General features: G+C 37.3%; 1 protein-coding gene across 28 annotated transcripts in view; it reads left to right on the forward strand.

Moving 5' to 3' along the window:
• The window catches only part of ZMYND11 (zinc finger MYND-type containing 11), a 114,938-nt gene that overhangs the window by 82,162 nt on the left and 20,309 nt on the right, over positions 1–12,467 (forward strand). The window lies entirely within an intron of this gene.

Below are 12,467 nucleotides of genomic sequence, written 5' to 3' on the forward strand. Positions count from 1 at the left end.
ATGTTCTAGTCTTCTAACTGGCTTTGTATTGCCTAAGTGTACTTAACCTTGCCATATATGTTATACGTATTCATTAGGCATGCAACAGGCAGTTGGGTTAGCATTTTAAAAAATGTTTAATGATGACTTGCCACTCAAACACCTGGGTGCCAAATAAGTCATGTCAGTTCCCTAAGTCTGAGTAAATCAGTATCAGTTTTCAATATGTAGACCTCCTCTTTGAGGTCTACAAGAATGTCTGTAAGAAATTAGTGTAAGTGGTGCTCTGAGTTTCACAATTTTGAGCAAAGGAGCTGTATTAATATTCATATTTTATTCTCTTGTGGATTTCGATTGTACATTTTAAAAGCAAATATACATCTTCCATTTTCTGGTAGAAGTTTACCCTAGGGGAAGTAAAAAATTAGTGAGATCAAAAAAAAAAAGAGGCAATGTTACTGGTCACATGGGGATCCTAATATGGATGCAGGAAGGAGGAAATACAGCTCTGGGTATGTCTGTATCTCTACAGCCATTGCTCTTTTGTATTTAATATTTAATTCTTATTTTCATAGTAAATAACAAACGAAAATACTGGGACTTCTGAGGACAGGTTAAGCTTCTTTGTAGATATTTTGTATTTCTTATGGTAAGAATGGGAATTGAACAATTATTATACCCTTGAAGAAAATGTTTAATACTTCTTCCGTCAGAATTCACTATCAAGTTGTCTGATTCCATTTTGTGTTTCCTTTACTCTTTTTTTTTTTTTTTTTTTTTTTTGAGACGGAGTCTCTCTCTGTCATCCAGGCTGGAGTGCAGTGGCGTGATCTCGGCTCACTGCAACCTCCACTTCCTGGGTTCAAGCGATTCTTCTGCCTCAGCCTCCCGAGTAGCTGGGATTACAGGTGCGTGCCACCACACCTGGCTAATTTTTGTATTTTTAGTAGAGACAGGGTTTTGTCATGTTGGTTTGGCCAGGCTGGTTGGTCTTGAACTCCTGACCTCAAGTGATCCACCCACCTGGCCCTCCCAAAGTGCTGAGATTACTGTTGTGAGCCATCATGCCCGGCCTGTGTTTCCTCTACTCTTTACTGAATAGATGAAATTTAAAAAATTTTTACACTGTTATTGGCTCACACAGAAACATAATTACCCTATTCTGTTCTTTTCTTCTCTTTTCCTTTCTTTTTGCCTTTGTCAATCTAGATATGTTTATACTGCTATATAATTGTGCTTACTGAAATGATGCTGTCAATAAAAATTTGAATTTTTCATTCATTTTATGGTATGTGAGCTACTCCCTGCTAAGGCTCAAAAACCCTGTTTTCTAGGGTGAGGATGGAGAGTTTTATCTTGAGCTTTAAATTTTCCAAAGAAATAGTTACTCCTTTTAGATCCATTCTGTTGTTTTATGGTATTCAAGAAAAAGATAAGTGCTAACAATTCTTTTCCTTTGAGAAGGGTAATAATAATCTTGAAATTGTAATGGAGTTTTTCATATCTTTAAGGTGAAGTTATTGGTTGATTTATTTTAAATTTTAAATATAGTGTCAAAACTTTGAGTAAAGCCGTTTTTTAGGAGAGTGACCAGATTTAAGTAATCATGGACTAAGAGAACCTAGAGTCTATAGACAGAAACTCAAGAACTGTGGTTCCGAATCAGAATAACTTTCTACTCTGTTTTTTTTTTTTAAATGTTTGGAAAAATATGGATTAATTAGATATGTTGATAAAGAATGTTGAAGATAAGGTGCCATACCCAAATTTCCATACGGTAAAAATAATAAATGGAAGCTAACCATTACTACCTAAAACTGCCAATGAAAAGAAGCCCTTTTCTAAGAGTTTGCAGTGATTGGAATACTATTCACTCTACATTCCTTTCTCTCCCTTACAGTGTTGAAAAAGTCACTGAGAACAGGTGTTCTGTCTCCTAGCTGTCACCTGTGTTAACAGATTTAATTCAGCTCAAGCAGCTTTATGTTATGTATCTATTTCTGAAATATTTTAACAGGACAGTAATAGGCATTTTTCTCAAAAATAATTTTGTGACTTTTCATAATCTCTAGAATCTTATAACCCTGAGAATAGTTCTTCGGAATGTCTGCCTTTCTAAAAAATAAACTTTTGCTTTATGGACACAGTAGATTATTATTGAAAAGTAGCTTATTAATATCAGATTAGATTTTGCTTTGAGAAAGATTTAAATACTGTCCAGTTTCACACTTTTACTGAGATCTCTCTCATTAAGTTTTAGAAAAGAGATTCTAAAATTTGCTATAAAAAATTCAAATAATATAGAATAGGATAAGAAAAACAAAATTCCCAGAAACCATATTCCATAGTAGGTAATATTCTCACAGACTTCTTCCTGTGTTGGTGTGTGTGTCATTTTGTTTGTATCTGTGTCCACATGACTTTACATTAATTACTGGATGTGGCTAGTGTGTATGTACTCGACAGTATCCCAGAATGACCTTTTTTTGGCACCTGTTATGATTTGAGAGGGCATGCTGTAACTTATGTGACCAGTTCCCCATGTAGCAGGTGTTCATCATTTCCGCTGTTTGGTATGGAAACACCGGTCAAAGGTGACATGCAAATGCTATCCTGGAAATCATGCCACATTTCCAACTTCTGAGGAGGAGTCTTCTCATTATCATTTATTTCTGCATGAAACTGAAGTTTATATTTTGTTTTATTTGAATTTTATTTTCCTGAAATAGCCATGAATTTTCCAGGAAAAAAAATGAGAAAATCATACTCTTTTGTGAAAAGTGCTTTTAAGATTTTGTTTACAAAAAAGATATACTTTTAAAACACAATATAGTCCATTGCATTTTTTTAAGATAGAAAATTATATACATTTATGTAATTCTGTCTGAACACCTTTGGTAGGATAAGTTTATTAACATGGGATTTTTAGGTTTAAAGGATAGTGTACACGTTTAAATTTTTGATAAAAATCAGACTTGTTCTTCAGAATATTATACCCATGTACATCAACAGCACATGAAACTATTTGTCAATTTTTTGTTGCCTATTTGATAAGATGAATTTTTTGTTGTTGTTTTTTGGGTTTTTTTTTTTGTTTTTTGTGTGTTTGTTTTTAGGCAGGATCTTGTTCTGTCACCCAGGCTGGAGTGCAGTGGCACAATCATGGCTCACTGCAGCCTCAACCTCCTGGGCTCAAGCCAGCCTCCTCCTGCCTCAGCTTCTGAGTAGCTAGGACTATAGGTGCACACCAGTATCTGTGGCTCATTTTTAAATTTTTTTCTGGTGACAGGGTCTTGCTGTATTGCCCTGGCTGATCTTGAATTCCAGAGTTCAAGTGACCCTCCTGCCTTGGCCTCCCAAAGTGCTGGGATTAGAGGCATGTGCCACCATACCGGCTGTCTCATTTTAATTTTGCTTCATTTTCATATATATAGTTCCCAAATTACAAAGTCATTTTATACTTTGAAGGCATGGTTAGAGACAGACGTGTGCTTGGACGTGTGTATGTGTCCGTGTGCCCCATGCTTGCTGACTTGCAAGCCTACTGGTGAAAATCATGATACTGTAATTCATGGGCAAGGCAGTCTGTCATAAGAAGCCCCTGGGCAGCCAGCCTGCTGGGCTGGCACACTGCCTTGTAGAGCAGGGCTGTTCGAGAGCTTCTTTGGTGGTGGAAAGGGTCTCTGTGCTGTGCAGTGTGAGCCACTGACCTTGTGTGTCTGTGGAGCCCTTGAATGTGACTTGTAGACTGAAGAACTGGATTTCAATTTGCCACATGGGGCTTGTGGCTACCATGTTAGATAGTGCAGTTTTAGAACATTCATGTTCTACATGCCTATACCACTCCAAGAAAGCATCTTTAGGTATAAAATACTGATCTCTTGAGAGTGCCTGGCATTTGTCTCCCCATTACACCAGAGTTGTGACTTGGAGAGTTCTTAAAGAAGCATATAACTACTTGACTCCCCACCCTTCCTCTCCCTAGTATACACAGCAGATTCTATAGCAAACACTGCCCTGCACAGATTAGTGGCTATAATATCTGATAGTGTTGCTTTTGCTCTAATGCCTCATAAAAAAGTCAGCAGAATAGCTTTTTTAAAAACTCTATAGCAAAACAAAGTGTAGATTTTTTTCCTAAAACAATTGGCACTTTTTAGGTTAAGAATTTGCAGACATGGTTTGAAAGTAGGCCCCTATTTCCTCCTCTTTAATATGTGCATGTTTCTTACATAAATGAATTTTGATTTCATAACTTAGAGGAGTTGTGGATTCATGTTATTGCCCCTATTTAAATTCAGATAAATGCAGTTTTCATATTTGGACTAAAATTATCATTAGGAAATAGAATCTAGGGCTTTAAATTTTGTATGATGTGCTTTTACAGTAAGTGAGTTACAGAGAAAGTGAGTAAATGGGAAAATCACAGTGAGCCACGTGTTTTCTTTTCCATACTTGGCCCGCTGAAATGGAATACTGCTCCACTGAAATCCCTCCAAAGAGTTTTGTCTTGGATTTTTACAATTGCTTTATAATATTAACATTTCATATTACTATTCTTTATATCATTAACAAACTTTGGTGTACATCCCACTTTGAAATAAAAGGATCAAATTAAGTCACAAAAGACAAATAAGTCAAGGTAATACAGAGGTGACATATTATTCCAGTATGTCTTTAAAAACTGGAAAAGACTCATCCCCTACAAATGTTTCAGGTGGCATTTTTCTCTGTTTAAGGATCACAAGTTTTAAATTTTATGTTAATGTACAAATTGTAGGGTGAATCAAAATCAGCCCACTTAACAAGATGTAGAAACACAAGAAAATGCAGATGAGGAAATAAAGAAGAATCTATGTGGAAGAATTTTATTACTAATTTCAAAATACTTTGGTTCTACATCTAATCCAAAAAGCTTTCCCAAATTTGCAGCACTTAATTCTCTGACTCATGTTCTTAAGCCAGAAGAGCTATTTGGTGGTTCTTCCACGTTAGTAGGAACTATTCCTAAAATTTATTTGCTCCTGCCCTTTTAAAAATACTCAGAATGATACATGTTTTGCAGGAAAGTTAATACTTTAAAAATAGACTCATAGGAGTCTATAGAAAGCATTTAAAATTAAATTTTAACTTGGAATGTTAAGCCTCATGTACTTTTTAAAAACTCACCATTGGGAGTCCACCTGGAGCTTTATCAATTGGGTACAGACTGGCATGTCAGTGTTGACTTAGGTCTGGGTAGGTTATGTTTGAGCCATTTGTACTGTAACTTTTTGTTGAGATAGTTAAAAAAAAAATCATGATGAAATCTCTCAGTTGAAATTAGAGAAATTTGTTTCTGGATATAGTTTTCATGCTTTTGGGTATGTAGGCAGTACAGTCTGTTTAAATTCCAACAGTGAAGAGAATGCACATATAATGTTTAGAATGAAAAATGGGATCAAATGCTGAATGAAAATACTTTGAACATAAATTCCTTATGTATCTATGAAGCTATAACTGCTCTTGCTTTCTGATCAGCCATCTTTTAGTGTGGGAAATTTATTAATATTTTCACCCCAAATGTAAGTACCTTTACACCTTCAAGATACATATTAACAAATCTAGATGGAGATTTGATTTTTAAATAAGTAGAAATTGAAGCCATTATTTTCTTAAATAGTAGACATAGTATTGAAAACAACTAATGAACATTAATCAAATATTTTTACAATTTTTAAGACAACTTATAATTTTATACTAACAAAAGTAGAAAATTAATTTTAGAAAGATTGTGTCAGAGCCAGGCACTTTTATAAGGCAAATTTGCAGTTCACCACAAGCTTAATCAGAGGAAAAAATAATGGGAACACTGATAAAGCCAGAGGATTTTAAAAATTGGATCTACAATATAAAACTATAAAATCCTATGTATTGTTACCTAGGCCCAAAGAAGAAGAAAAAAAGCTCATATAATTTTCTGTATTACCTTCCTGTGGTGAATTTAACAGTGGTTATGATCAGAAGGGATATGACTGTGAAATGTTTTGTATGTTGGTGTATTTGGCCTTTGTGATCTATCTTTTGGTGGTTTGTTTAGAATCTTATTTGAAGTTTATCTTTTATTTTCACTCTAAGGGATTGAGAAGGTGATAGTTGGGGTGTTTCCTATATCAGGATGCTTACAACTTAATGTAGGTTAAATGGAAAGCTCACTCAGTGTTTCCAAAGTTGATGAACGGAAAATACTTACAAAGTACACACAGTTTCCTTGTGCTACCTCTGCAGTGCAGAAGGGATGAGAGGGAGTGGGAAGGTAGGTAGTACTTACATTGGCTAGATGTCAGCCCCGTTAATCAAAGAACAAGTAATATTCATGCCTCGACCTGAAGACAGAGACATTTAAGTTATTTTCTGAAAAGAATGCAAAGATTTATTTCGCTGAGGAACGCATTCTGCCTCTGCCGTTCAGTCTTGTTCTTCCTTTAGAGACTAGTGTTATGTAGAAGGGGAAAGGAACAAGTAGATACCAAACCTGTGTTCCATAAAATTTTTCTCACTTCCCTTTCCTATTCCTAAGTCATATAGCAAGCCACCGAGGGGCTTAAAGTTACCAGAAAAAGTGCATTAATATTGAATGATAAAATTTCTGACATGCATAGCACCCTTCTCTCTGTAGATAAATACTATTTTAGCAGTTGTGTGTGTGTGTGTGTGTGTGTGTGTGTGTGTGTGTGTGTGAGTGAACCTGTGGGCATAGTGGATTTAGAAATACTACATGTTTTTTCTATCATGGTTTGTTTTGTAGACTATATTTGAGAGATGCTTTCATAGTTACTAAGTCAGCCCAGTAGTAGACTGGCTGCTACAAAGCTGCTCATATCATGTGAACTCTTGATCTTAGTCAAAATTTGTTATCTTCCTTTAGAGAAGAAAGAGTTGGCCTTGTAAAAATTAATAAATATAGATACAGCCACAGTGGCATTCAGTGGCATTTTGTAAATCTGGATGAACAATTCTTGTGCGTTAGTAATTCTACAGGACTAACTTATTGACTAAGGAGTGGCCTGTGACTGGAGTCTTGTTTGCCAGGATGCTCTAAGAATCCACCTCGAGACGTTCTTAGTAGTTTGCATTTATCTTGAGTTCCTACTTTTACCTGTAATAAGGCATATTTGTGATAGCTTAGAGGAGGTTTTTAAACTTCTTATAAGTTAAAAAAACTACTCTCAGAAGCTAAAGTGCAAAAACCTGTTGGCAGATAATCTGTGGGAGTTAGGATGCAGCTCTGTGGAATCCTGTGTAGTTTAATGTGATTCATTCCATAGACAGAAGTGGGTAGGTCGAGTTTTCTACCATTAATACTAGCAATTAGTGTGATGTACTGTTCTTCAGGTCTAATAGGTAGGCGATTTCAGTGTGTCAGTACTGGGAGTGAAAAAAATCGAACAGGAGTATATTTTTAGAAAATAGTTTTAGAAAATGATTTTCATTGATGGGCTACTTGAGTCTTAGTGGTTTGAAGGGAGAAGTGGCAGGACAGGGTAACTCATCACCACTTCTGCTGGACCAGCTTCACTTTTAACTTCTCAATTATTGGGACTTCTTATAAATTATGTGTAATTCCTTTATATTCCATTGTTGCAAGTGGGCCTAGAGGATATTACAGAGTGTCTTGATTTCTGTAACAACATAGAATCAAAATAAATAAAAAAAACAGCTCCTAGATCTCCTCTATGATTATAATCGCAGAACACAAAAGAATCAAAATAAATTTTAAGAGAATTTTATCTAAGATAATTTATTTTGATTCTTTTGTTTTCTGCTATTACAATTATAGAGGAGATTTAGGAGCTGTTTAATCCCTAAAATGATACAGGTAATTTATGTGTAGATTAGTATTTCTCCAAATAAGATCTAGAGGCCACCTGTACAGGAATCACCTGGTGTGCTTGTTTAAAACACAGTCTCCCACCGAGCGCGGTGGCTCACGCCTGTAATCCCAGCACTGTGGGAGGCCGAGGCGGGCGGATCATGAGGTCAGGAGTTCAAGACCATCCTGGCCAATGTGGTGAAACTCCGTCTCTACTAAAAATACAAAAATTAGCCCGGCATGGTGGTGCGTGCCTGTAGTCCCAGCCACTCAGGAGGCTGAGGCAGAAAGATTGCTTGAACCCTGGAGGCGGAGGTTGTAGTGAGTTGAGATCGTACCACTGCACTCCAGCCTGGACGACAGAGCGAGACTCAGTCTCAAAAAAAAAAACCACAGCCTCCAGGGTTCCACCCCAGACAGGCTCTGGGGGTAAGGCTCAGGAATCTACATTTCCAGTAAGTGCTGTAGGTGGCTATGCTCACTAATACTTCAGTGAGCTGTTGGTGACATTATTCTTGATTGTTAGAAGTCAGCAATTGATATTTCAGTGTCATCTGGCAATAAAATGGTTCATACATCAGAAATAAAATTATTTATGTTGGTCAGAATATGCTGACACAGACTTGGGTATAACTGCTTCACATTTTAGATGGGTCCTCATATTCTTGAGTTTAGCTGCATGGAATAGTTTCTCTAGTAGGCAATGAAGACAGTAATGAGTGGCACCAGTTCGATTCAACTGATACGTATCGAACGTTTACTATGTGCCAGATGCTATGCACAGCTAAAATTGACATTATGGACCCTGCTTTCACAAAACTTAGTCCCTCTAGGGGTCAACCCGTGTATTTGTACTGCCCGTGAGCTAAGAATGGCTTTTACGTTTTTAGATTGTTGAAGAAAAATGACGAGAAATAATACTTTGTGACATGAAAATTATAAAAAATTCAAATTTTAGTATCCAAAAGTTTTATCAGAACACAGCCACACTCATGTGATGTATGCATTATTCACGATTGCTTTAAGTAGTTGAGACAGAGACCAACCACATGGTCACAAAGCCTAAAATATTTGCTATCTGGCCCTTTACACAAAATGTTTGTTGACTTTTGGTCTAGTTTGTTGTGTAAAGAATATTCTGGGTATTGGGAACACCCAAGAAAGTTTGAAGCCCTTGTCTCATTTAATCATAGACATGGGGACTTGGCTGAGGTGAACTCTAGCTGCATAGATAAATATGTCTGAAAAAAGAAGTCTAGATTTCCAATTTTGCACTTCTTTCCTGCTTTTGGATAGTCAGTGAACCAAAATGACCAAGATCTCCACAAGTTCATTTTCTGCCAAAATAGGTTTCTATGACTGAAAAACTGTATCTCTATAAAGAGCTGAAAATTCTGTACTAATAAAGGTATTTAGTCCTGAATTCTCCTTTAAGTAATGATCCTTGGGCATCATTATCAATAATCAGCTATGGATAAACTTGGACAAGATCAGGAGTGGCCAATAGTGTCTTCCAGGCAGAAACACCGAAGGGCACCATGGTTTGTCTGTGGTTTCTACCTAGAGTCATCTGATTCAGTGTAGCCTGGCAGTTACTTACAACTGGCTTAAGAATCCCTTGTTCAAGATGTTCAAATTTTCTGTTATTTTTTCTTAAAGGAGGCAGCCCCAACATCTGCTTTAGTTCTTACACAAACATCTACAACACTGCTTCAGGCATGTGATTACTGTCACTTTTAAATACAACAACTTTGCCATCTCATAGAATGTTTCTTTCTTGATTATTTGTAAAACTTAACCACAATCACTCCCATATGCCACCAGGTGATACGAACTCTGGATTCTGACCTGGACCCTGTTACAGGGAGGCCTTGGTTGAAGAATCCTCAGGCCTGCAAATAGAGAATAGGAATAATTCTTCTAAGCCTGAGAAAGAATTGGATCAGAAATAATCTGTACATATTATAAAGCATTGTTTTTATGTTTTTCTGACCTTGTCAAGAGCTATCTGCTTAGTTTACTTCAGAAGCTACCTCTTTCTTAGTTGTAGCTTTTTCTCAAGTCATTGAAAATGTTTTGGTCTGGCTGACAGGTACCAGCTGAAGCACTTCAGTGTGAACGTCACAGAAAGTCGCTCCACAGCTTGTTACCTCAGAAATCCCCAGAAATCTCCTTGTACAGCCCTGGGACAGAATGTGCAATGTCCTGTTGATTTCTTTTGTGAAATACCAAGTCTCTAAATTATAACTGGAAAGTCTTGGAAAGAAAACCCTCAAGTTTATCAAATGTGAAAGCATCTTACAGCAAATGTTTTGTTCCTGCAAATCACTGGGAGGGATTTTGGTTCTGTCAAGAGTCCTCTTTTTTGTTTGTGTCAGTTCACCGAGAAAGCTCCTCAGCCTGTGAATCTGGGAGCAGCTTCTGTCAGCCTCTGTGGCCTTCCCTTGGGTAGTGTGAGGCCCATCACAGAGCAGTGCTTGAGAAGCGCTTCATGGTGTCTGGAATAGATCCCTCATTTATCACCAAAAAGGTGGATGGGGCAACAAGTAAATAAAAGGAACATAGAAGCTTTCAACAAAATAATCTCCTTTGACTGTGAAATTCCTTTTGGTAGGTCCTTCTATACAGCCCAAATCATTGACGTTTCTAACTATGATAACTGAAGAGAAAACCAACCCAAATACTTAAAACATAACTCCCATAGCACCCTTAGCATATAAATGAAAGAAGTATTCCTCTTTATGCAATTAAGTAGATTGAGACCATCCTAGAGCTGATACGTTAGGGTTCAAAATAAAAACTCAGGTTAACCTCAAGATCCCTTTAAAAGAGCATTTGAAGATACACCACTTTACATCTTCTCAGCACACCAGCAAAGGTTAAAATCAGGGCTGCTGCACCAGCGTGTGCTCGTCCGTGTTTATATGATGAGGTCTCTTAGGAAGTTGGGGCAGTGCTCTTAATCACACCTATCAGAAACCTCTGGGGGCTTTTAGGGCTGTGAATGCCTAGACGCCATCCCACAGCCGATTGCATCAGAATTTCTGGGGGCGGCACCTAAGACATTGGTGGGCTTTTTCCTTGGAGGTAAAATTCACATACACACTGACACGCACAAGTCTTAGGTGTGCCGTTTGAAGAACGGACAAGGGCGAGCACTGGTGCAGCCCAAGTCCCATCAAGCTACGGGGAAGCTCGCTCTTGTCCCTGGGCCAGTAGATCCCAGCTGCCACGTCCTCTCCCCAGACAACCATTCCTCTGATTATTTTCCATGAGGGATGAGTTTGGCCTGTTTAGAACTTCATAGAAGTAGATGTTGATGTTTCTTAAAGGGTTCCCAGGTGGTTCTAACGTAATGAACACTTAAGTAGCATACCTGAACCTGAATGGTGCTCTGTTAAAATGAGGTAGAAGACATTCCTGGGGTAGTTATGAAGGTAATATCTTCAAAGAATTCTGGAAGTTTCATCAGAGTTGAGAAGATGGGGTGGGCCCTACCCAGATGACTTTGTTTCCTGTCATGCTTTACTCACTCATTTTTCCAGGCGCAGATTACCACTTTTGATTGCACTCAGAAGGAGACAGATACTCTAGCAAACTAGTTCTAAGCAAATTTAAACAGACAAAATCAGACTTTCATCCTCTATTATACCATTTAGTTTTGTGAAATTAAGGCACTCAGCATGAACTGTATGCATTCTGTCTTTCCAAAAATAAGGAAATGTTGCTTGCACATGGTTACACCAAATTAGCAATTCATTTAAAAATGTTTAAACAGATAGAACCAAGTTTATGAGAGCGTGTAATATCCACAATTTATGTTAATTCTCTATTTAAAAAGATAGAACCTGAATATAGACCTTTATTTAAACTGGGTAATTACATGAACAAGTGTTACCTAAACTTCCGTACTACCATTTCAAAGTAAGAACAATCTAGTTAAGATGTTTTAGCTATAGTGATATTAATTCTGATATAAAATTCTGATTCTAGCAGTGCATTATCTTTGCCCATATAGAAACAGTGGATGGCTTTATTTTCTAAAGAGTTAGAAACAAGAGAGGTGAAAGCGCAGAAAGGAAACAACAACAACAACAACAACTCCTGCACATAAGGCAGCACACAGTGCCTTGAGACAGAAGCAAGAGGCCTTGTGCTGGATGGAGCCAGGCTGGTCAGCAGGGCTCAGGCCTCCTCTCCCACTGTCACTACTCAAGGGACCACAGAGCCTAGAGCTAAGATCCAGAGGGGAAGGGATTCCTGCCCTGTTGAATTGATGGAAGGCTGTGCATGATATTTAGTGAATATTAAAATTATATTTCAGTGCTACCTAACAGTGTTGGTTGTATCTTTCCTTTGAATAATATGTTTCCTATTAAAGGAACCATAACCCCACTGATAGTATTACAAGACTTCTAACCTGGTGTAGATTGCTATTATGTCTGAATTTAAATAAATTCAAACTTTAATGACATTGATATTTGAAATCAGTTTTAATAGTGCACCCAGAGTTTGAGTTGGCATGAGAGAAGGCCATGTAGCTAGAAGCATGTGTTTTTATTCTCCTTTTAAGAAGAATGTACATTTTATAAGCGCCAAGAACAACATAGCAATCTCCAGCCTTCTTATGTTTTCT

Source organism: Pongo pygmaeus, chromosome 8, assembly GCF_028885625.2.
Source record: "Pongo pygmaeus isolate AG05252 chromosome 8, NHGRI_mPonPyg2-v2.0_pri, whole genome shotgun sequence".
NCBI lineage: Eukaryota > Metazoa > Chordata > Mammalia > Primates > Hominidae > Pongo > Pongo pygmaeus.